The following is a 26,227-nucleotide window of genomic DNA, read 5'->3' on the forward strand; positions in this document are numbered from 1 at the left end:
CCACTGGTTGGCCCAGGGACACTTCCAAGAAGGCTTACTTGCAGGGTTTGATGAAGGTGCCGAGCATAGTTGAGTTGGTCAAAGCATCTTTGCAGACCTTCTAGTTCGATCAAATGCAGAGGGGTCCAGCGGGACAACAGTGGGCTCAGGGTGCCAAACCTTTCAGGGGATCACCAGCGGTTCCTCGACTCAGCTTCTTGGTTTCAGGATACTTGGATCCTATCCTTTGTTCAGTGAGAACTCCAGAGATTGACCTGGTATGGCTCTTTGGGGCCTTCTCTTATCCATAGTCTCCTTTGCGCCAAAACGAAGAGGACCCAATGGGAGATCTGCTCACATACAGGCACACCATACAGGGACCAATCATGGACCACGGTAGTCCCAGGCATTCACAGCACACCAGACTCTCTGGCAGCCATGATGTGTATTGGAACTAGACAGTCCAGCCGACATCCTGGAGGCGCACACACAAGTCATGCTGAAGCCCACAAAAGCCTTGCGTTCCGTGGGATAATGCATGCCAAAATAAGGACTGACCCGGGTCGACTCGACCTGGGGAAGGTGAAGGGGCAAGATGGCCAAAGGACAGGACAAAGAACCACGTGGCATGGCCATATTGGAGCCAGGCCACCTATTTGTGCCAAACGCAGTTAATGCAGTTTGCATGGCAGGAAAGTGTTAAAAATACATGAAAAGATAAGCTGTCCGAGGCACATCCGCACTTCTCCTAAAAAATCCTTTGAGAGTATCTAGGACCTTTGGAAATGACTAAGGGCCTCATTACGACCCAGGCGGTAAGTTACCGCCTGGGCCGTGACTTTACCACCATGGCGTAAACTACGTTTACGCCATGGTGGTTGGCGGACTTACCGCCCCATTCCGAGTTTGGCGGGGCGGTAAGTCCCCAATCCCCATTTACCCTTCCCCATTCCCATTTTTGCCCCATAGGGCATAATGGGAGTGGGGAAGGCGTTAATTACGCCACCGTAAATTACGGTGGCGTAATTAACTCCATGGTCCCTTAGCGCCATGGATTTTAACACCTGCTAAAAGCAGGTGTTAAATCCGCCATGGCGCTAAGGGACCTCGTACTCAGGCGGTAAGGGTCGGCGCTGTTTACGGCGCCGTAAACCCCTTACCGCCTGAGTTGTAATGAGGACCTAAGAGACCTAAGTGCACTGTACTGTAAGGTACATTGTGCACTTGCTACATATTGCAGAAACGTTGCAACACTGACAAGGACTAAGGAAAACAAAGTCTCCCAGTACTGACTGTCTTTAAGGGCATGTCAGTTTCCCCATAATAAAGTGAGCGAAAAAGCCCAGTGGAGTGCAGCAGAAGGCTGGGCTGCACTGGTAAAGTCAGACTATGGTGTTTTAAACAAGGCAAAAAGTTTGTGGGTTCACAACTGGAGGGAAAATTACACATGAAATGGAAATCTTTCCTAACACCGCCCATGGGGGGAGGATACATGGGGCGGAGAGGGTTCCAGCAGGGATTTAGTGGAAGGGGAGGATTCCCAAGGGGACGTGGCTTTGGACCACAGATGTACCACAACCAGGGAGGATTCCGGGGATATGGACAGCAGGGACTGCAAAATGCAGGAGATTCTTCAGGCGGATTCCAAGGACAGGGGCAAGAGCCACCTCAATGCTGGACCTGCGGACAGCTAGGACATATTTTAAGAACTTGTCAGTTTGGGGGGTTCCAACAGAATTGGGGGGGATCAGGGTCCACAGCAGTACACAGCAAGGCTAGGAGAGTATGGTGCCCAGAATCAGCAGCAGAAGGGACAAATGCAGGGATCATTCCAACAGACACCACAGACTCTGACTCAAGCACCACCACAGGTACAGACACATATACCCCAAATGGCTGCACCCATACCCCAGTACCTAAAAGAACCACACCCCAGAGGGACTGCACAGTAATTAGCACAGATACAGAACACTGCCACAATGGAGCCCATGGACACCATAGAAACAGTCCCAGTCAGACGACGGTGATGGTCACCATGGTTGGAAACAACCCCTTTACAGGAAACAGACTATCTTTGTACCCACAATAGGACAGCCCACAGAGGAACTTGATGTGTCCCATCCTGTCGGTTACACCCATTCCTGCGGAGGAACCTCGCATAAGGGTGATGATAAATGACAAATCTTTTTTCTTTCTTGTTGATACTGGGGTCGAATAAGTCTAGCATCAGGGAAGGGACATTTGCATTGTCAGGCGATGCCATGAACACTCAAGGATTCTCTGGTGCTCGAGAAGTGGTTCCTTTCACTGATAACATCTCTTTATATATGGGAGATCACAACTTATCTTTACCTTTGCTCTACTCTAGACAGGCACCTGTAAACATGTTGGGATGTGACATCATGAGCAGACTAAACATGACCATCTTCTTTACTGACAAGGGCATGATATTGTCATGACCACTGCTTCCAAGGAGTCAGGAGCAGCCCAACGCCCTTGGAAGCAGGCTCACAACATTCATTGCAGACGCCAGCAAGTCCCTTTAGGGACCTTTTGGGCCTTGTCCTGGCACCGGTGGTGCCAGGCTCATTGTGGGGACTGGTCCCGGCACAAGAAGCGCCGGGCTCATAGCAAATACAGAAGTGCTTGGGTGGACCTACCTGCAGCAGACCATGCTGCTTCCTTACCGACAAGATGATGTCTTCATCCTCTTCTGGCAGGAACTACTTTTCCTCTGGGTGGGGCTGGCACCACTCCCTAGGACTGGAACTCTTCTGGAAACTGGAACTCTTTTTCTTTCCTGGGCGAGGCTGTGGAAGAAGATGCCTAAGTACTCCTGTGCACTATTTAAACCACACCCGATTGGTGCAACGTGCTTCGCGTTATTCTGCATCAGCAGCAGGACGCTCACCGTGTCAGCTCCAGGGAATCTTCCATTCCGGCTCCTGTGAACGCGAAATCTCCGGATTTACCTGATGAGAATCCAATCTTCAGTCTTTGGCAGCATCTGCAAAACAACAAAAACACAGATTAGCAAAGTCAAGGTCAGCGCTGCAACTTACCCGATCCACCGGAGTGTTTAAGGTATTTGCCGCATTCTTTCTCCGCCATCGAGCCCTGCAAAGACAAAAGAACATTGGTTAGTAACGTTCTGTTTCTGAACGGCTTACCTGTGCGACGTACGCTCCAAAGTCAGCTCGCACCGCACTCCGACACCTGCAAGGCAAAAGAGAGACATTAAGGTGCGTTTAAAGGCCTAGAACAGACTTTCTACTTACGTGCCTTCATATGCTCCATCATCTTGTTCACTCTTCGGCACAAACCTGGGCATCATCTCCGGCGCCTTCATCATTCTCCATCTGAAAGGAAAAGACATTAAGGTGCGCATTAAAGTACTGTGGCATTCATTCTACTTACGTGCCTCCACGAACTTTGGAATTCTTTCGCCATCATTTCTTCTCAGTGAACCCTGCAGAAAAGGGACGTTAAAAGAGAACATTAAGGACTTTGATATATGCAAAATACGCTCGTGCAATTAACGGCGGCATCGCTCTCTACTTACCCTCTGCAATCAAGAGGCTGATCCCAAATCCAGTGAAGTAACTGGACCCAGAGCCCCTGCACAAGACGCAGGATGGAGAGCCCGGCATTCACCTATTTAAGGTGAGCACAGTTAGCAACCGAGTACCACGGGAGGAGAGAGTGTGGGGGTAGAGACTTCATCCAACCTTCCAGCTACTAATCCCCTGATTTTTCCACTTGTAGACATCTCACCCTCCAAGTCAAGCTTTCGGTGAGAAGGGGGCCAAACCAGGGAGCCAAACGAACCCTACGCCTAACATTGAAGACGGTTTCACCGCCCAGCCAAGACCCGCGCCTCCGAGGGAACCAGGTGAGCGTTACAGATATGCTCCACACCGGCATACACATATTGAATGTAAGACCGATCGTCAGGCATATTGTGGGAGCACAGTGCAGAGTGGGGTGCCATTGTACCCAGAAATATTCCAGTATGGGTCAGAAATGGCAATTGCTTGGATGCCAGGCATCATAGGGACAGTGTGGAGGGTGCCAGGTGAGTACCGCTTCAGACCAGAAACACCATTGTATGAAACAGAAGGAACAGTAGTGCCAGTGGACATTGAGGCAGTTTTGGCAAGGGAGGACTGGATTGCAGTACATGCCACAGATGACAAGGGGAGAGCACAGAGAGCGATAATTGGAGTGGCAGCAGGATGCAGGCTCACGACTTTCACAGATGACAAGCTCTTTGGAGAAGAGAGACTGGAACTGAAAATGGTGTTCGAAATGAGTGTGAGGTTTTGGTTACAGATCAGTTAGAGAGAGGTGGCACAAAGAATGGTGATGGCACTGGAGGCACCACTGACATTCTGGGAGGAGGACATGGCCAAAATACCTGACAGCCTATGGACCATAAGTCCCTATAATGTAGGGTGCATAAACAGCATTGGGGGAGTGAAGATAAAATTCAAACCTGGATCAATTATACCACATGTGAACCAATACCTCTTAACCAAGGAGGCAGACAAGGACTTTTATGAAACAATTATCACCCTCATTGAGAGTGGCATCTTCGTACCATCAGAATTGCCATGCAACACCACAGCATACCCCGTACACAAGGCGAATGGGGGGTCATGGCGTTTTATCGAGGATCTACGCCCTTCTAACCACATTGTAGAAGCAGAGTATCGGGTAGCAGCAAACCCGGCAACACTACTGTGCGGCATTAGAGTGGAAGCCACCTGATTCACTGTTATTGATTTGAGAAACAGCTTTTTCTCTTTGCCATTGCACCCAGTCTCACAAGACCTGACCAGTTTCATGTATTGCAACCAGAAATGCAAACACACACAGATGCCACAAAGGTACTGCAAATCACCATCTATCTTTAATCGAGTGATCCAGATGGACCCCTTGCTCACTATTCACTAGAGAGGCACAGCTACACCCTACTGATGAGGTTCAACCAGACCGAAACCCGTGTCTGGGGTTGCTGTTGGTACTCTTGTTCAGAGGACAATTGCCTAGCATTTCGGTGCTGGACTGCCCCAGGGCAGGACAAAGACTGATATGTTTGGGATATTTCTTCTCTGTGAAAGATAGTGAGCTAAAGACTCTGGGTAAGACTCTTGTAACTAGGACTCATGTCTGGCAGAGAGTCTCCCAGGACCCCCCTTGTTATTTGCATATTTCAAGTAACTTTGGGTCTCACCCTAAGTTACTAGGGGAATCCAGACGTGGACCCCTTGCTCACTATTCTTAGAGAGGCACAGCTACACCCTACTGATGAGGTTCAACCAGACCGAAACATGTGTCTGGGGTTGCTGTTGGTACTCTTGTTCAGAGGAGCATTGCCTAGCATTTTGGTGCTGGACTGCCCCAGGGGAGGACAAAGACTGATATGTTTGGGATATTTCTTCTCTGTGAAAGATAGTGAGCTAAAGACTCTGGGTAAGACTCTTGTAACCAGGACTCATGTCTGGCAGAGAGTCTCCCAGGACCCCCCTTGTTATTTGCATATTTCAAGTAACTTTGGGTCTCACCCTAAATTACTAGGGGAATCCAGATGTGGACCCCTTGCTCACTATTCTTAGAGAGGCACAGCTACACCCTACTGATGAGGTTCAACCAGAACGAAACACGTCTCTGGGGTTGCTGTTGGTACTCTTGTTCAGAGGAGAATTGCCTAGCATTTCGGTGCTGGACTGCCCCAGAGGAGAACAAAGACTGATATGTTTGGGATATTTCTTCTCTGTGAAAGATAGTGAGCCAAAGACTCTGGGTAAGACTCTTGTAACCAGGACTCAAGTCTGGCAGAGAGTCTCCCAGGACCCCCCTTGTTATCTGCATATTTCAAGTAACTTTGGGTCTCACCCTAAATTACTAGGGGAATCCAGATGTGGACCCCTTGCTCACTATTCTTAGAGAGGCACAGCTACACCCTACTGATGAGGTTCAACCAGACCGAAACACGTGTCTGGGGTTGCTGTTGGTACTCTTGTTCAGAGGAGAATTGCCTAGAATTGCGGTGCTGGACTGCTCCAGGGCAGGACAAAGACGGATATGTTTGGGATATTTCTTCTCTGTGAAAGATAGTGAGCTAAAGACTCTGGGTAAGACTCTTGTAACCAGGGCTCATGTCTGGCAGAGTGTCTCCCAGGACCCCCCCCTTGTCATCTGCATATTTCAAGTAACTTTGGGTCTCACGCTAAGTTACTAGGGGAATCCAGACGTGGACCCCTTGCTCACTATTCTTAGAGAGGCACAGCTACACCCTACTGATGAGGTTCAACCAGACCGAAACACGTGTCTGAGGTTGCTGTTGGTACTCTTGTTCAGAGGAGAATTGCCTAGCATTTCGGTGCTGGACTGCCCCAGGGCAGGACAAAGACTGATATGTTTGGGATATTTCTTCTCTGTGAAAGATAGTGAGCTAAAGACTCTGGGTAAGACTCTTGTAACCAGAACTCATGTCTGGCAGAGTCTCCCAGGACCCCCCTTGTTTTCTGCATATTTCAAGTAACTTTGGGCCTCACCCTAAGTTACTAGGGGAATCCAGACGTGGACCCCTTGCTCACTGTTCTTAGAGAAGCACAGCTAAACCCTACTGATGAGGTACAGCCAGACCGAAACACGTGTCTGGGGTTGCTGTTGGTACTCATGTTCAGAGGAGAATTGCCTACAACTTCGGTGCTGGACTACCCAGGGCAGGACAAAGACTGATAAGTTTGGGATATTTCTTCTCTGTGAAAGATAGTGAGCTAAAGACTCTGGGTAAGACTCTTGTAACCAGGACTCATGTCTGGCAGAGAGTCTCCCAGGATCCCCCTTGTTATCTCTAAGCAATATTGAGACAAGGAGCACAGTGCTACAATACGTAGATGACATCCTCTTTTGCTGTGAGACAGAGGACCAGTGCAGGACAGACTCTGTACAAATGCTGACAGTATTAGCTAACAAGGGATACAAGGTAAACAAGGCCAAACTCCAGTACTGTCAAAGGGAAGTACTGTACATTGGGCAACTTAATATCCAGAGACGGCAGGGACATCGCTCCAAAGAGAGCACAGGCAATACGTAACACACCACAGCCCAAAACAGTAAGGGAAATGCAGCAATTCCTGGATTTGTGCAACTACTGGAGAGCATGGGCTTTTTACTACTGCACATACACCAGACCACTCTTAACAGCACTAAAGGAAGCACAAAGTGGGGCAAAATCACTGACCTGGGCACAAGACATGACTGAGGCATTCAGAGAATTAGAGGAGGCAATATGTACAGTACCAGTGTTGGGGATCCCCGACTTTAAAAAAATAATTTTCCCTATTTTCACACACTGACGGGGTGGTAATGAAGGCAGTTCTGACACAAAAGACAAGCAAGGGCCATATGCCTCTAGCTTACTATAGTGGGCAACTAGACCTAGTAATGAGAGGCCATTATGCATGCGAACAATCTCTGGCAGCTGTAGCTTTCGCTACAGAAAGAGCATCTTCAATAACAATAGGATGCACAACCACTCTTTACGTGGAGCACGCCTTGTTTGCCATACTGCACAAGCCAAAAAGCACATTGACCACATAGAGAGCATCAGGGTACAAGATAATACTATCCAAGGCAGAATTAAAAATAGCAAGATGCAAAACTGTAAACCTAGCACTGTTCATGGCAGATGTCTATCAACCAGGGGACTGGGCTCATGAATGCGGCAATAGCATAGAGCATAGAGCAATTCAGTGAGACACGCAAGGTGGAGGAAGATACACTAGAGGGTGATGCCCTCTACATTGATTGTTCTTCCACGATCGATCAGACAGAAGGACAGGGGCTGCTGTAGTCAGATTAAAGGAAGACGGGACGAGCGAGGCAGTTACAAGTGCCCGGTTACCATCTCATTATTCAGCACAAGCAGCGGAACTAGTGGCCCTTATACTGGCCCTACAGCACAGCGTAGGTAAAAGAGCGACAATATACTCTAAAAAGTGCCTACGTAACATCAACAGTACATTCAGGATTGGCACGGTGGCTCAGGAGAGGGTACAAGAGGGTAGGCGGGACCCCGGTGCAGCATGTATTGTTGTTAGGTGAACTGATTTAAGTGAGAACATATCCACAGGAAGTGGCATTGGTGAAGTGCCAAGCACACACTAAAGGGGAGGACGCCATCTCAAGGGGAAACGAAGCAGCAGACTATGAAGCAAAATGTGCAGCATACTTTGGGGAATTGTGGGAACTGAAGGAGAGGCCCAACCTCCCGGGAGGGGTGAGAAACATGGTATTGAAGGAAGGGTACAATCACCTACCAGAAGCTCAGATTATGTGGAACTACAGGGAGCCGCACCAAATGAGGAAAAGGAACTATGGGTAAAAGGAGAATGTTCCATGGCCCCTAAAGATGCCCTATGGTGACAGAATAACACAGGGAAAGTGGCCATGCCACTTGCGCTACTGAAAACAGCATTAGCCCAGTTGCATCATCCAACGCACACAGGGAAAGAGGTCATTGCTGCACGCATTGGAGAATACTGGTTCTGTCCCAATCTGAACGAACATGTAGCAAATTTCATTAGTACTTGTTTGACATGTCAACCTTTTACTGCCGGGCACACCCTGAGAGTTGTGTGAGGAGCCATACCCAGAACCGAAGGCCCATTCCTAAATCTTCATGTTGACTACGTTGATATGATCCAGGTTTGTCAAGGATACCACAATATGAAGTGGTTGTCTGCCCATTCTCAAGATGGATAGAGGCTGGACCCTGCTCACATGCTGAAGCACTGAGGGCAGCAAAATTCCTAATCCGTTAAGTATGCCCAAAATGGGGCGTGTGTGAGGTCTTGCGGTCTGATAATGGCCCTCACTTCGCCAATGAAATGTTCCAACACATCACTACTCTGCTAGGAATAAAACACAAATTCACATGTGCGTACCACCCATAAGCAAACAGGATGTGTGAATGCCTCAATGGCCTCCTAAAGGAGACCATTGCCAAAACTCAGCAAAGCACCAAGAAAAACTGGCTTCATTGTTTACCATTGGCACTTTTCGAATTACGCAACAAACCAGGGTCCAGCCACCATTAAACGCCCCATGAGGTGGTGACGTGATGGCGTATGCACCTCCCATTGGCTCCTCCCACTAGGGCATTGAAGGACTGAAAATGCTGCTGAAATTTTGGGTCAATAGATGTTTGATCATGTTACTTCATTGGTTTCTAGCGCTACTTTTATCGCTCGCCAGATACAGACGACGAGTAGGAAACCACTGACGACCCAGCATAAGAGCAACCATGGAAACATTCAGTACAAATAGGAGATCCCATGCTCCTACAGAATTTTGTGAGGCGCTGGAACGCTCCAAGATTTACAGGGCCCCATACAGTGGAGGCTGTAACAGACCGAGCTGTTCATTTAGAAGGAAAATTGGTCTGGAATCATCTGCAGGACGTCAAGCCCTACAAAGCATTGGCCTCCCCAGAAGCTCAACTGGAGAGATCAACAGGGCCAACCCAACGGGCACCAACAGTCCTCTAGACAGCGTAAATCCCCATTAACTACAGACTACCAGTCGCCCCATGATTAGACGCTCCCAAATGACTGACGTAGCTATAGGAACACTGGTGCAACTTGACCAGTGAAGAACATTTCCATTACTATCCGAACGCAGACTGTGAAGAAGTAAAGCCATATTTGTGCACCCGACAGCTGTAACACTATTTTGCTCTCTCTGTTTTCCTTCGTACATGCGGGTTGGTGCATATGCTGTAGAAGTGCTAGGAAACAGCTTGATGTTACCTCCCGTTCATCACCCCGAAGGCTTTTCCAATCAATTTGTCCACTCTATCAGGAGACCAAGACATCCCCGAGCATGATCCCTTGAAGAATATTTCATTGCAGTTGGCGAATACTTAGCCCAAATCTTTCCTCAGCTTGAACACAGTGCATACCCTGTTTTACCCACACTAAGAGATCCATCGATAAGAAAAGTTTGGGAAGAAGTATTTGCCATTGCCCTAAGCGATTATTCAGTTCACCTTTCTTGCGATTTTCTGGCAGGCACTTTATCGTCTCATCAGGTCACAACTAAGCAGCATAAGTTGTCACAATGGACAAAATAAAGTTTATATTGATTGTTGGTATTGTCTTGGTCCCCACCGGAATAGTGGTTGCCGTATTATGGTAGTTGTATTTTGCAATGCATGCCACTGCTATGACCCCTACTAACATTCCCCTGACCCACGCAGCAGAAACTACCATGTAAGGTGGGAGAGAAGACATTGCTGAAAAAGTAAGGAGAGGTAAGTGCATTGTTGATGCGGACATGAGGGGAGTTGACATTTACCTCACTGGCACAGCCCGAATAACAAACAACATGTGGTATAAACACATGTTCAAAGTTGGTAGGGATTCCACCGGGGAGAGCTGTTATGTCTGCTTCTTAATTCCCCATGCCATGAGTGCCTCCAAAACCTTTGTTGCAACAGAAATACCCATTGCACGAGCACGATGTCTGATGTACCTTGCGATGTTCCAGATGAGAGGAAGATTCCAAGGGAGGACAGCAACATTGAGATGGATGTTGAAGGGGACCTTCCCTTATGAAGATAGCTACATCAAAACACTTATATGATGAACAACTACTGGCAACACCATGAAGGACTACAGTATATAACGGACGGACCAGACAAGGGAGAAACCAAAACGATCACCTTGAAAGACTTTCCATGTCCACGGACAAGAGTAAAGGAATAGCCAGGCTGCTGGAAGAGACCACAGATACTAATCTATGGACAAGTATACACCAACGATGGTTAGGATGACGTAGTGGTGGGAAGCATGGCTCTGACCCTAGCCAAGTCAGCAGTAAACAAGGTACAAGAAGATAATGACAAATGGCTGAAAGAATGGGACAGGAGTGCCAAGCTGGTTACCTGGTTGGAGAATGAAGCTGGACCAATGCCAATAATTCCCCTGAAAACACCAGTCCTGTGCTATGAACACAACGGCAATGAAGTGGTCAGAAGGATGCAAAAGAATTGAAAAGATCCCGGAAATGGGAGCAGCGATCACAGTACTGATGGATAACTATTGGGCTTGTGGATCTAAGGCATATGAAAAGCTACCACCTGACTGGGGAGGAATATGCTCCCTGGTACACATCAATATGCCCTCACTAGTGGTACCCAAAAAAGACGTGGAGATTGGCGACTTCCCAAAAATTGATAACAACAGATAATGGAAGCGGTCACCGGAACCAGCACCGCCTGCCCCATAAGGCATGGTGGAGACACAGAATGCACTGAGCAGAGTGAGGAGATGGTGGAATTACTTTTCCATCAAGTCAGAAGCAGCATTGGATGAGGTACCAGCATCACTCAGACTGTTCAGGAGGACACAAATGTTCTTTGCATCACTGATCCCAGGAATACAAGCATACACTAATGCCAAATGGTTACAGATCACTCGATGGGAGTTGATGGTGACCATAAACTCGACTATGAAAGAATTCAACTCCATAAAAGAAGAACTCAGAGCAATAAAACTGGGTGCGGTCTAGAACCGATACATCCTGGACCTCCTCACAGCTATGTAAGGAGGAGTTTGCACAAAAATAGGGAGTTCATGTTGCACGTTCAAACCTTCATACGATGAAGATAAAGGGACACTATCAGACGCAGTAGCACAGTTGGCACAGATGAACACGAAGATGGAAGATGAAGCACGTGGAACAAGGAAGGATAAGAGCTGGCTAGCATATCTCTGATCATAGATGCCATCTTGGCGGACGGAAGGAAATAGTTGGAGCTCTGGTTTTAGTGGCAGCATCCCTGTGTGGGATCAAGATATGTATCGCAAGATGCAAGAAAACAAGAGAAAGAATAAAGACGAGTGACCTATTCCCGGCTTTAATAGAGCTGGACAAGCCATTAAGCCCAAGGAAATATGAAGGGAAATGGGTATGGTGCACACCTGAAGGAGGATGCACTTACATGTACTGGTCGTTCAACGATCATGTGAATTAATATGGACACCTTGCTGGAATCACGAAGATATGGCGATTGATAGACGATTCACGATTTTACCGTGATGTGGTCGACAAGTCGACCAGAGGAGGGACTGAAGAGAGGAGGTCGAAATCCGGTCCTGGTCCCTCACCCGCATGACACACAAACCGGAATAAAAATCAACACAACATGGCCACTGATCGCACAAGATGGCACTGATCGCCACTGCGCCTTCAATGGACAAGTACAATGAAAAACACCCTCTCAGTCAACCATGCAAACCAAGGGCAGTGCAAACCCTCCACAAGGTGGATGATGACCTGCAGGATAAATCAAAAGACACTTCCATTAACAGTATTGACTAAAGCGCCAATAAGCCATGAATCTAGTCGTTAGAGAAAACAAGACCTAGCTGCATTAAGACATGAAGCACACGTGCCATCCACACATCGGGACACAATCACACACCCAAATAACATGAAGAACACATGCGTACAGTTCTATAAGTTAGCAGACAGTAACATGTACATAGTGCCTACACGTTTATCATTTTGTCATTAGCTTGCTGTAGCGATGCAGAAACCGCAAGAGGCCAGAAGAGTTTGTGTACATGCTTGCAGATGCTCATTGCTAGTAACCCTGCAGAATACTCAACCACAGGAGGGACCCCCAATGCGGAGCCCCTAACCTATGGATACTATGAGAGAAGTACATACAGCAAAAGCCAGACTATGGCTCAGGGAAGTCACAGTAGGCCATAACGATTTCAGAAAGCTAAAGCTAAGTCAAATACAGAGGGGCCCTCATTACAACTGAGGTGCTAAGTGCACCAACTTTACCACCATGGTGTAAACTATGTTTACACCATGGTGGATGGCGGATTTACCGCCCCATTACAAGGTGAGTGGGGCGGTAAATCCCCATTTCCCATTTTCCCTTCCCCATTCCCATTTTTGCCCCATAGGGCATAATGGGAGTGGGGAAGGCGCTAATTACGGCACCGTAAATTACGGTGCCGTAATTAGCACCAAGGTGCCTTAGCACCATGGAACTTAACGCCTGCAAAAAGCAGGCGTTAAGGTGGGAATCAGGCGTTAAGGGTTAACGGTGGCGTTAACCCTTAACGCCTGAGTTGTAATGAGGGCCTATGTATCGGATTACCTGGAGCCACTTCGAATTTGTGGAAGTTTGGACTCCAGGGGCCAGGAGAGAGGGAAAAAAGATTTCAGTCCAGCTGAACAGACGATACTGCTTAGGAATGTTCATTAGAGCTTTTTTAGATGTCTCTGAGATATACTTCGATTGCATGGTCCATTGCAATAGTTCCTCTTCTCTATGATCAGGCAAAGGCATTCTGGGGTCCATATATGCCACAGGAGATGCAAGGGACACAGGGGACAAAGGGGACACAGATGTAGCTTTGTTCATTGGGTAGGCAAATATTAAGTGTTCTTCAGGAACAACAAGAAGAGGCAATGTAGCATAGTGAGAGTGCACACACCTCGCCAGGCTGGAGAAAATTGTCTGTAGGAATACTGTCCACAAGTCCTAATTTTATTTTCGAGTTTCTTTATTGGGGTTTATGTTATAAAACAGTTGCGTCACTGATCCAAACAATCACAGTGGTAGTAATTTGGAATACATCAAAATAGATCTTTTGTGAAGAAACAATTAAACAGAAATAACAAAACAATAACAACATTAACGAGTCTCCATAATGTCAATGATGTAAGCAACAAAAAGGGGGGGGTCTGGCCGCAGGAGAGCACAGGTTGGATACTGTGCCAGTGTTCCGTTTCAGGTATTGTGAGTCAACAGGGGGCTGATTGTTCAGGGGGGTTTATCGTCATTGGGGGGGTTAAGTAAGGCCCAGGTGAGTGTTTTCCAGGCAGCAAGTCCCAAGCTCGTGTCTTCGGGGGAAGTGGTAAGACCATTCTCCCAAGCTGAAGTTTCCGCCCCTATCCAGCGCTCAAGTTCGTTGTGCCATGCCTGGTATTGTGGGCCTCTGGGTCGCTTCCAAGCCATGGCAATGGTCCTTTTGACCAGAATGCATACCAGATCCATTAGTCTGACTGAGTGTTTGAACTTGGCCAGTCTGGGGTACGTTCCGAGGAGGCACTCTGACGGAGTCCATTCATATCTGGTCATGCCTGCCTCGCTGCAGAGGAGTTCAACTCTCGCCCAGAGTCTCCGGACCTGGACACATCCCCAGAACATGTGTAATAGATTGGCTTCATCTCTACCACACCATGGGCAGTTATGCTGGGGTAGGTTATATATTTTGGCTATTCTAAGCGGTGTCAAGTATGATCGATATAGCATGTTGAGTTGAATTAATTTAAATCTAGAGTTTCTGGATACCGCATTGGGGAACGCTAATGCTCTATTCCATTCAGCTTCGGACAGTTCGTGGCCCAAATCACTCTCCCACCTGGTTTTGAGGTCCTTGCTGCGGGGGTTAGGCCTGTCAATTAGGTGGCTATATATGCGGGACACAGGCCTCCACCCGTCTCCCAGGCTGTATAGGTGCGTTATGAAGGTGTCGGATTCGGGCTCCTCAGGCCACGTGTCCCATTTAGTTCTAGCCAAATTGCGGATCCTTGCGTACCAAAGGAATTGACCGGCTGGGACGCCATCATCGAGCTGCAAGGAGGAGAAGTCCCGGAAAGTGCCCTCACTGTATAGGTCCCCCCACGTGTATACTCCCAGCCTTTCCCAGTGTCGAATAGAGGCAAGGTCTACTGAGTTCTGGCATAGGTCAGCTAAGAGCGGTGTGTCTGGATTGTAACTGTGCTGTAGGCGGAGAAGACTTTTAACCCTTTGCCATACCTGACGACCCAGGGTAGCTAAGAAGGGTATCCCCCCCACAAGACGTTGAGGGGCCCAAATGAGTTCATTTAATCGGATTGGGGCCGTCGAGTGCTGTAAGAGCAGTGTTTCAGGGGTAACATCATCGGCTAGCCATTTAGCCACAAAGCTTAGTTGAGCAGCCAGATAGTAACGCTCCAGATCAGGGAGCCGGATGCCTCCCTGCTCGTAAGGGAGGGTCAGGGTGGATAATGCAAATTTGTGCCTACTAGTTCCCCACAGGAAGTCTGTAAGTATCTTCCCTAAGAGACGGAAGAAGGGAGCCCTAATGTAATACGAAATGTTTTGGAAGCCATAGAGAAATCTGGGGAGGACGATCATCTTAATGATGGAAGCCCTGCCCATCATGGATAGGGGGAGGCGAGCCCAAAACCCGATTGACTTGCGCAAGGGGGGAAGTGCCGCTACCGTGTTGTTGGCGTGCATGAGTTCAGGCGTGTGGTAAATATTAATGCCTAGATAGCGGAACGTAGTGGGGCACCATCCTATACCCAGTGAGGGGAGGTCATCAACATGTGTGTCCCTGAGGGCGCCCAGCGGAAACAGACAGGACTTGCGTTTGCCAAAGTGTATGCCTGACACCTTGGCAAAGTTGTCAAGGACCTCCAGCATAGTTGGGACATTCAGCTGCGGATCCCTCACGTAGAGGAGAACATCATCCGCGTACAGGGAAATTATATGGTCCACCCCATCAATCCTGATACCAGCATCAAAGAATTGTTTCCTGAAAAAAATGGCAATGGGTTCAAGCCCTATTATGTATAGCATGGGGGAGAGCGGACAGCCCTGCCGTGTGCCCCTTTGTATATCCCATGCCGTGGATATGAGTCGACCAGTCTTCACCCGTGCTCGCGGCTTGGTGTAGAGAATTATGATCCAGCGAATGAATCGTTCTCCGAAGCCAAACTCCCTGAGTACCGCAATCAGCCATTCCCAGAAAATTGAATCGAATGCCTTGATGGCGTCTAAAGAAAGTAATGTGTGGGCTTGCCCAGTGTGAGAGGGATGTGACAATATGTGTTGTAATCTGCGTAGGTTGGCAGTGGTGTTGCGGCCCGGCACAAAGCCACTCTGGTCGGGGTGCACCACTTCTCCGATCACCCTGGACAGCCGCTTGGCCAATATGGTTGTGAGAATTTTAACATCGTAATTGAGCATAGCGAGAGGGCGATAGGAGTCACAGTCATCCGCAGGCTTACCAGGCTTGAGGAGCGGAACCAATAAAGTCTCTCGCATGCTCTCGGGCAGGGTGCCCGACTCGTAGGCTTCTTGGAATACCTCGTGTAGCAGCGTGGACAGTTCCGGCTCATAGGCTTTGTAAAATTCAGCGGGCAGCCCGTCACTGCCCGGTGCCCTGCAGGTGGCCAGTGACTTAATGGCGTCTTTTATGTCCTCTATATCGATGTCAGCATCTAGAGCCTCCCTGTGTGGCAGGGGGAGAAGGGGCAAGCCAATTTCGTCCAGGGTGTTTGAGATGTCCTCGGGGGGTACCTCTTCAGCGTGGGAGTACAGCTGGGTGTAGAACAGCCTAAGGGTGTCGTTAATTCCCTGTTGGGACCTTTGTAGCGTGCCATCGGCATCTCTTAGGGCAGTGGTCGGGAACTTAGGGTGTTCTTTCTTACACAGCCAGGCAAGTAGTCTGCCAGGTTTGTCGGCATGGGCGTGCGTTCTGTTGGTTCTGGTGATATAATCAAATTTGGCCAATCTGTCCCAGGCTTCCTTGCAGGCGGCCCTAGAGCTGGCCAGCTTGACTTCCTGTGGTTGGAGGTCCAGGGTGTTGGATTCTAGCTGTTCTATTTCAGCTTCTAGTGATTCGAGTTCAGTTCTTAGGCGTTTCCTCATGCCTCCGGCCTTTGCTATGACCTCTCCCCTTACAACCACTTTGAGAGCATCCCAGACCGTGCTTAGGTGGGCTACACTGCCTTTATTCTCATTGATGTAGTTCTCTATGGTTTCTCTAAGGCTTTCCCTGAACTCGGGGTCTTTAAGTGCCTCAGTGGGCATCCTCCATGTGGGTATGGGGGATCTGGGTCCAGTGATGTTCCATTCAATTACAAGGGGAGAGTGGTCAGAGATGGTGCGGCCCAGGTAGTTGGAAGAGTCGATCTGGGGGAAGCTCTCTCTGCCAATGAAGAGGTAGTCGATTCTGGTGTAAAGATTATGCGGTGAGGAGTGGAAGGAATAGCCACGATCCTTGGGGTGCTGTTCCCGCCAGATGTCGACCAGGTCTAGGCGGTTCAGCATGGTGTTCAGGGCGGTGGTGGCAGTTGATGGGCCAGCCAAGGGGGGGGTCGACCTGTCGAGTGCAGGGTCACTGATGCAGTTAAAGTCGCCTCCCCAGATAAGGAATGCATCTCTGTAGGGCGCAATCTTTGTGCTTAACTTGGTGAGGTGCGCAGGGATGTTGTTGTTGGGGAGGTATGAGTTGACTATGCAGATCTCTGTTTGTTCAATGTGGCCCAGAATTATGACATACCTTCCATCGGGATCCTGTTCGATTTTGGTGAGCTGGAAGGGGATGTGAGGGCTGATCCAGGTGAACACCCCTCTGGCGAATTTGGAGTATGTGGACCCAAACCCTTGTCCACCCCAGTATGATTGGAGTGCTGCCATGGCTTCCTTGGTTAGATGTGTTTCTTGTAATAGGACCAACCCTATCTTCTTTCTGTGTAGATAGGATTTTATTCTGTTCCGGCGTAAGTAGGTACCTAAGCCCCTCACATTCCAGGTGGCGATTTTAAGGCGTGTGGGCATGATGATGGCAATGTGGCCAGGGCGCTGGCTCCACCCTCCTTGAGCCAGCTCTGTGTGCCGAGTGGTCGCCCCCAGGGTCTATGCTCTGCTTTCTTCCTGTTGGCCTTGATTGTTGCGTTGACGTGTTAATCGGAGACTTATAAACGAATTTAACTTCCACTCGAACAGGTGGATTGAACAAAAAAGTTAACTGTGTGTTGCTCCCAGCAGCTGTTCTGGGAGGACAACGCTCGGGGGCATCCGCTACCCATCGGCCTGTCCAGGTCATGTGGTGCGGTTGTGGTGTTGGCCTTGGGCCAGCCATGCTTGGGGTGGGGTGGGTTGCGCCGATGTCTGTGGGGTGGTCCGCGGAACTCCCGTCCTTGAGAGAACTAATCAATCATTGTTGTATCGGATCTGTTTGGGTTTAGCCGTTGGGTGTCGAAACGTGGTCCTCTCCCTCGGCCAGGTTATTATGTTCCATCCACATAGTGGCTGCCGCCGGGGTCTCCATGTAGACGGCTTTACCTTTGTGTAGAATCTTGAGGCGCGAGGGGTACAGTAGCATGTATTTAAGGTCGAACTTCCGCAGTTGGGCTTTGATAGGTATGAACGAGTTCCTGGCTCGCTGGACTTGCGGGGTATAATCGGGATAGATTACAATCTTGGAGCCATCGCGTCTGATGTCACCTCCATCCCTCGAGAATTTGAGGATTGTTTCCCTGTCACGAAAGTTCAAGACCTTGGCAATCATTGGGCGAGGGTGTGATCCCGGAGGGGGCCGCTTTTGTAGGGCGCGGTGGGCTCTCTCGATGGAGAAGCCCTGTGTGAGTTTGCCAGCTCCGACTTCCTGCATTAGTAGGGACTCGATAAATTCTGTGGGGTCAGCGCCTTCCATCCCCTCCGGAACGCCCAGGACTCTGATGTTATTGCGGCGGGCTCTACCCTCTGCTTCTTCGGATCTCGCTTCAAGATGAGCCACTTGCCTCTCAAGTGTGATGACTTTCTGCTTTAAGTCCTTGGCAGTGTCCGTGGTGTCCCGGAGGTTTATTTCCACTTTGTTTATTCTTTCTGCCATGTTGCGGGCGTCTTGGCGGATTAGCTGCATATCCACCTTGAGTTCGTCTATCCTGGTCTCCATGCACGTTTGGAGTGCTGCGATAGCTTGGAGCACTTGGGCGTTGCTGGGGTCGGTAGCAGTTGTTGGGGTTTCAGTCTGCGTGGGGATCTCATGTTGGTTGGGCTGTTTGGGTTTAGCCCCTGAGAATGAGTCCATGATTGTGGCACCCCTGTTCTTGTTGCGCGAAGTAGACATTTGTCCCACCTGGTAGTGTGGTAACAGGGATGAGCCCTCCGTCGGCCCCACAGGACGGCGTATTTCAGTGAAGAGCAGCGGTGTTCCTTGGCGACACGATGCAGGGTGTTCCCCCGGCAGTGCGACAGGGCACTCAGCGATTTCCCGACACTCCGGGCCGTGGCCTCGCTGGGCCCCGTCGTCTATGGTACAGGCGAGTTCCGGCTCCCAAGCGCTAGGATAGGGTCTGCAGGCTTACCGGTGCGTTGGTGGGTAAACTGTTCACTCCTCAGTCCTCGGGCCGTCCGTTCGGGGGGAGAGGAGGAGGGCCCCTGTTTAGGTCTCCGCCGCTCCTTCGCACAGAGCTCCTCGCGGTCAGCAGATCGCGTCAGTGGGCTATGCACATCTCGTGTCCCCTCCGCAGTGGTCCCGGGGCGATGGATGTGACTCCGTCCGCTCCCCTTGGCAGTGTGGTGGTCTCCTCATGTGCTCGGTGGCATCCAGCGGCAGGACGAGTCCCGAGGAGCAGGGAAAAGCGAGGGTGTCCGGTCTTTCGGGCGATGACTTTGCTGGGGACTTTCCGCCACTTGCGTAGGGACAGGGGAGGCGAAGCCCGATGGAACCTCTTCCCTTCGCCTCGCAGCCCGCTCGGTCCGCCCCTCCGTCAGGCCTCGCTGTCGTCCGCCATCTTGTTTCGCTCGGGGGCGTCAGTTCCGAGGTTGCGTTTTCGGGGACGCTGGTTCCGATTCTTCTCGTTCCAGCGCCGAACGGGGTCAGAATCACTTCCCCCACTTGGGTATAAGTTTTGGCACACAATCGGGCCAGGAATAAGGGTCGAATAAAGGATCTAGGCCAGGATCGGGACGGGAGCTCCACACAGTCACGTCTTTACGCCATCAGCGTTGGCCACGCCCCCTGTCCACAAGTCCTAAATACACCAAGAAGGGCCACTCTAGCCAGATCATTGGTGTGAAGAATGTGGCTGCAGTTGCCATTTGTGCGGACAGGCACTGTGCCATCGCCCTTGAAACACAGAGAAAAATGTGTGCTTATATCTTAAAAGATTTTTTGGCTCCTTGAGCCATATCAGATATTTTAAAATCCGTATGCCACACATTTCCCTATACTTGGTTTACACATGCCACCTGTCAGAGCCTTCAGTCTACTTCTCCTGGCGCAGAAGCAGCACAAACGCCTCCCTTCCCGTTAAGTCTTGGGGCCTGGAGATTACACCATCGCAGGCTTCCGCGACCTTTCGGGGAAAGAGGGTTAGGGTCCGTGGAATGGATAGGCTGAGGGTTTTAGGATCACCGGAAAGAGGTAGAGGAAGGAGTTGTGGATAGGATTGGGGGATTTATGGTAACCTGCTCCTTGGCTCCTGCTTCCTTTCAGTGGAGTTGTGACCTGTCACTCCAATGTTCTTTACCACATCAGGTAAATTCGGTAGCCTTTGTGCTGGAGCTCCAACCAGTTTGGCCAACTGCTTCTGCAGAGCCTGTGAGGTTACCAATGTTATTCTCAACACCTACATAACATTACCCAGGTTATTGCATGCAAGATTCCCAGATTACTGCATGTAGAAAATAGCATTCCCCACATTGCTTCATGTGAGGGGCAATTCTGCTAAACGTGACTCACTAGGCTCACCCTGTCATTAAAAGCTACAAGAAACATAAACTTGAACTTAGCTTTGTTTTCTGATGTTCTGCGGCGACTGCCGTTCTTTTCTGTCCCAGCACCGTTCCGCAGAGTCGTCTTCCTCTAGAAACAAACAAGGAATGTCAGAACGGATGCGTGCGCTAGTTCTACCCTTAAAGGGTTAATTGTTCTGAGAACGAACGGCCCGTGTCTTTCGTTTTCCCCACACAGGTCTTCGTAGTCTGGACCATGCAATGCCCCCCAAGGTGCATGCGGTAGTTATGCAAGCACTACCCATGCAGGATTAATAGTTTATGCCCCAAGAGTTAGTTTCGTTTTGCACGCGACTTGGTTTTCGTGGTTTTCTTGTTAGTTTTATGAGAAATCTCTTCCATGCATTAGCCGCTGCGCGAAGAACCTTGCGCTACTTATCTTAACTGTGACGCGGGGCATGGGGTATGCTTTCAGGCGGGCTGGTGCCCCGCTGATGCTTGCCGACCGGAGCTCATCAAATACACGTCAGCTCAGGTTGCCGGTCAGGATTGCGAGCAGCGCTCGTGGGGCACGGCTCGCGCATGCGCCCTCGCGTGGGCGCGGTTCTCATGTGTCCTGCCGCCGGGGCCGCTGGGAAACGTAGTCTCTTGGCTGTTCTCCACCCCTGGCCACACGACCTGCTAAAGGGGTGGAGAACACGTCTTGAGAAGGCAGTTGGGTGCCGCAGAGGCCCCCTCCTCCCTCCAGAACCCAACATAGGTGCCCTTTTCCCTGCCACCACCCCAACACTTGCCAGGGTCCTGACACCACCCCGTCTTCTGAGAATCCCCTCATCCCTCCAGCTCTGCAACTCTTCACTTCTTGCTCTCATCGATTGTTTACTATAATGGCCCCTTTTAAGTTTAACTGGACCATTTGCGGAATACGCATGTTTTTCTGCTCTTTACGTTCTGTGGCTGAACACCCTTCGTCAACAGGTAAAATAAATGATGTGACCGATTGCCCTTGAAACTGCCCTCGGACCCTACACAGAGCTAGGTCACTAGACACAGGGGCTCCGCAAGCTCTATCTTGTCGGGGATGAACACCCTAGGGACACCAGAAGCATGGGGGATGAGAGAGCAGATATTACAAAATTCCTACAGATCTCTCTCTTCCCACTCTGCTCATATTGCTATACCATACATTAATGGCTATACCATACATTATCTGCTGCAAAACGATGTACATCCACTATTCAATATGAATTTACATCTTCATTGTGCATAATGTCAGAATCAATACTTCTTAGTGACCTCAATAATATTTGATCAAATTCTACAATACTTGATAGTTTTAAACCATTCACATTCATACTGTTTGCCATCTTTTAACATACCAACAAAAACAAAACAAGGACGACATATAATCATAGATCCTAATATTTAAAATCCAAAGTTTTTTTTATTCTTGAAAATAACAGCTGCCGGTCTACGTTCTCTACCCCTTTACCTACTGGAATGAACTGCGGATCCTTAGGGCATACTTAACTTTGAGCTTGCTCTTGCCCCTTTGCTGGTGGAGGGGTGCCGGTATCCCTTTGGACGTCACTATGGTTTGACCCGGTCCTTAATGCCCACACCTTCACAGCAGACGGAGATATGAAAATCACGCGGTGTGGCCTATGAAAACGCTGCTCATTCCAGTTTCTGATGAGGGTGCAGACATAAATAAGGTTCCTGGGGAATAATGGTGGCTGGAGTGTATCTTCAGATTCCGTGCCGTTTCCTCCTGTAGACTGTTGATGAGAAGACACAACCGGTGAAGATATAAGTCTAACACTTTTGGTTAAAGCCCTACGATACTCCATAAACTCCTCACCCAGGACCTCTGCTGATGTATGTGCATCCGATGCTGTGTGTGCAGGTTTGGAGTGTGTAATCTATGCCAAGTCACAAACTCATGAGCTAAGTTAGTGATTTTTCCCTCAAATAATACAGAACAATTGATAGGCAATAGTGCCAACTCTTTTTCAAATCAATGCACATCTTTGACAACAGCATTTTAAGAAGACCATTTAGTCCTCCCACTATTCCATTGGTTTGAGGGTGGTACACTGAACACACAACCAGTGTTTGATCCCCAAGAGTGAAGTAATGTCCACAAGTAAAGCATTAAAACGAGGGTCCCATTGTCAGACTTCTGTACATCACAAATTCCCCACAAAAAATGTTGCAGCAGACTTAGCATCAGGGTGTAAGCAGGGACCAACCTCATGCCATAGGGACAAGGGGCAAAAGACAACTATGAGGTAACAATAATTGTTACATTTCTGTAGCATATATATGTAATCAATATAGAGTTCCCAAAATGCCCCAGAGGGATTTGGCAAAACTCCCCTTACTGACCTTGTGGTGTTTCCCAGATTGAATTCCCTACAAACTATGCAGTTCTCTACAAATCTACTTACCTGTTCTTGGAGGTTTGGTATAAACCATACTTCCTGTAGCTCTGCTGCGATTTGTCACAGAGAATTGTGTTATGGGTATTGTAGTTGCTCTAGAGCCACAAAAGCAACTACTAAAGACATTAGGACCTTCCCCATAAGCTTCTGTCTCCACAGCAAATCTGTGGGTGAGAGGGCACATCTGCTCTTTGCCCAGAGCTCTTTTTCATCCTTAGTTGCTCTCTCTTGCATCTCCATAATTTGCAGGGCACCGCAGTATACAGGGCTGGCGACTGTACCTGCTAGGACACGGTTTCCATTTTCAGGGAATCTATAAACGACAAATATGCCGTTTCTTTCGCCCCCCTGTCTGCGGCATCATTTCCAAGCGCTATTGGATTAGTGCGGTTAGTGTGTACAGGGCATTTAACAATCCCTCCCTCTGTGGACTGTGTTAGTGCTTCAATTAACCTGGATAGCAGCGCAGCATGCTGGACAGGGGTCCCGTCAGATTTCCTAAACCCTCCTCTCTGCCCCCTTGAAAAAGAGTGCACAGTGGAGGTTACATACTCAGAGTCAGAATAAATACAGACTGCCTTCCCCTTACTAATTTCTAGTGCATCTATAAGCGCCACTAGCTCCACCGCTTGCATGGTGTAATGCAAAGGCAACCGTTTCTTCAGTCTGACCTGGTATTCCCCATCCACGAGGCCCACAACGACTGCACCCAAATGCCTCTCACCAGTGCCCTGATTGATTGTCGAGGACCCTTCAACGAAAAGTACCTCACCTCCTTCCAAGGCATCCTCCTTAACTCTCATCCTCGCTTCCTCTTATCCCTCATACATCGCACAATCATGGACAATATCATCATGTTTCACTGGCTCGGCTACAAATGTCGCCGGATTGACTAAGTGACACCGTACCAGATGTATGGATGCATTTGATAGAATAATTTCATACCCCAAGACTCTCTGGGTGGTCAAAGTCGACTAAGACTTTTACAAGATGGCAAAGACAGCATGCTCCATGTACAATGTCACCAGGCAACCCATAGTAATGGTTTTAGACTTTTGAATCACAAAAGCTGCTGCCGCAAAAACTGTGTTCCGTTGGGAACTATCCTTAAATTACTGGGTCTAGGAGTCCGCTATAGTATACTAAAGATTTAAAGCCTTCACATTGTTAGTTGGGCTAGGACGGCTGTCATAACTTGCCCATTTGAGTGAGAAAACGTAAAACATGGTTTCTTGTAATTCAGGGTCGCCAAGTCCTAGAGCACGACTGATTGCTGCCTTCAGCTCCCAGATGCAGGTCATCATCTCTTCAGACCAGTCTATCGGCCGCTTCATCTTTTGTGCTCCCTAAAGTCCCTGCAGTAAGGGCCACATGTAACTAGAGTAGTCAAATATCCATGATCTACAATTGTTACAGAGTCCCAAAAACTGCTGCATTTGTTTCATTCTGACTGACTGGGGCATATTTTGAACTACGGCAGCTCTCTCTGGCATTACCTTCCTTCCTGCGGGAGATATCAATTGCCCCAAATATACTACCTCTGTATGGCAGTATTGCAATTTATCTTTGTCCACTTTGTACCCCTTCTCCACAAGCAGAGTGAGGGGCGTTATTGAATCTCCTCTACACTGCTCTTCTGAAGGGCTACAGACTAATAATCTGTCCATTTACTGAATTACTGTACTGGACACATGTAAACTCCCCAAATCCCTTTGAACCACAGTGTTAAAAACACTCTGAGATTCATAGTACCCCTGGAGCAACCTTGTGTGCTCGAATCTCTGACCACAATATGTAAACACTGTGTGAGGTACTAAGAATCAGGGTGTAAGGGTTCTGAGAACAATACCCTCTTTCAATCAATCACCATGAAGTAGTTCGACCCAGTAGGGATATTACAGAGAATGATACCAGGATTCAGTACCACTGGGAATTCTGCCTCAACAAAATTATTGAGAGGGCGCAAATCCTGGACCAGGCTCCAACTGGACCCAGTCACTTTCTTCACAGGGTAGATGACCGTGTTACATGGGGACACAGAAGGTTGTATTATGCCTTGCTTCAACAACGCCATAATGGTCAAATAGATCCCTTCGTCCGCCTCTCTAGACATGGTGTACTGCTTTACTTGTGCCAATATCGCACCAGGTTTCAATTTTATCTGCACTGCTCCAACACTCTTTAGCAGCCCCACATCATGTATTTATTTATTCGCATTTATAGAGCGCATGACAGCCCTTAGGCATCGTGGCGCTGAATCATGAGGATTGCTGGTCCATAAATGGTCCGGCACCTTCTGAAAATCCTCCTTCCAATATGGCATTGTATTTATAACGATGAGCATGGCCTATGGCACTTGCCTTTTCTCTATCGCTATCTGGCAAGGCACACCGATCTCAAAAACCATCTCTCCTGTGTCTTCGAACAACTGCTCGTCGGACAGGTCACTTAGTGATAAGTTTGGATCGTTGCACATAACTTTATGGCACTCTCTGCCTTCCTCATCAGTGCCTGAGAGAACCACCTTGTTTTTCTTGATTACTACTGTTTCTAGGAGAACCGTAACAATGGTGCCTGGTGTTACCTCTTGTGGCCTAGCATGCCGAATCAAAAATCCAATCGTTAGCCGCCATGTCTGATCTCTGATTCCAGGGAACCAACTCAACAAAACCATTACTCTATAAAGAAAGAAAGTAGAATGTACAGGTACCTCCCCACCCCTTATGGTGCTATCACTACAGTATTCATACAAAAGCATTTTTTCTTACTGGATACAAACCTGGAGTCAAGCATACTATTCCTTCTTCTGTGAAAGCAATCAACATGTGAAGTCGACTGAGGATATCTCTGCCCAAGGATTTCAATGGGGTATCTGTGCAAAACAAAGGAGCAGGTCTATTCTATGTACCTACTTTAATACGCAGTTCGTCAGTGTAAGGAACTAACAGGCTAGCCCCGGAGAATGTCTGTGTGTCCATTGTATTGGCTTACTGACTAGGGGAACTCACCTTCGTTGAAGCAAGATTTTGTAGCCTCTGCACACCTATCTGGGGTTCCTCTTCTGGATCGGCAGTAACAGACAGGACTAGACACATCAGAGATCCCACTGGGCTATCCTAATCCAGGTACATATTAGCACCTGTGAGCGGGAAAGAATTCCCTCAAAAAACACTTGTTCCAATGTTTTGAGTGACAGTTCCTTGGGGTAAAGGATTTTTCTCCCATGTACGTACCAGGGCCTGTGCTG

This window comes from Ambystoma mexicanum, chromosome 1p (genome assembly GCF_040938575.1).
Source record: "Ambystoma mexicanum isolate Mex_15411 chromosome 1p, UKY_AmexF1_1, whole genome shotgun sequence".
NCBI lineage: Eukaryota > Metazoa > Chordata > Amphibia > Caudata > Ambystomatidae > Ambystoma > Ambystoma mexicanum.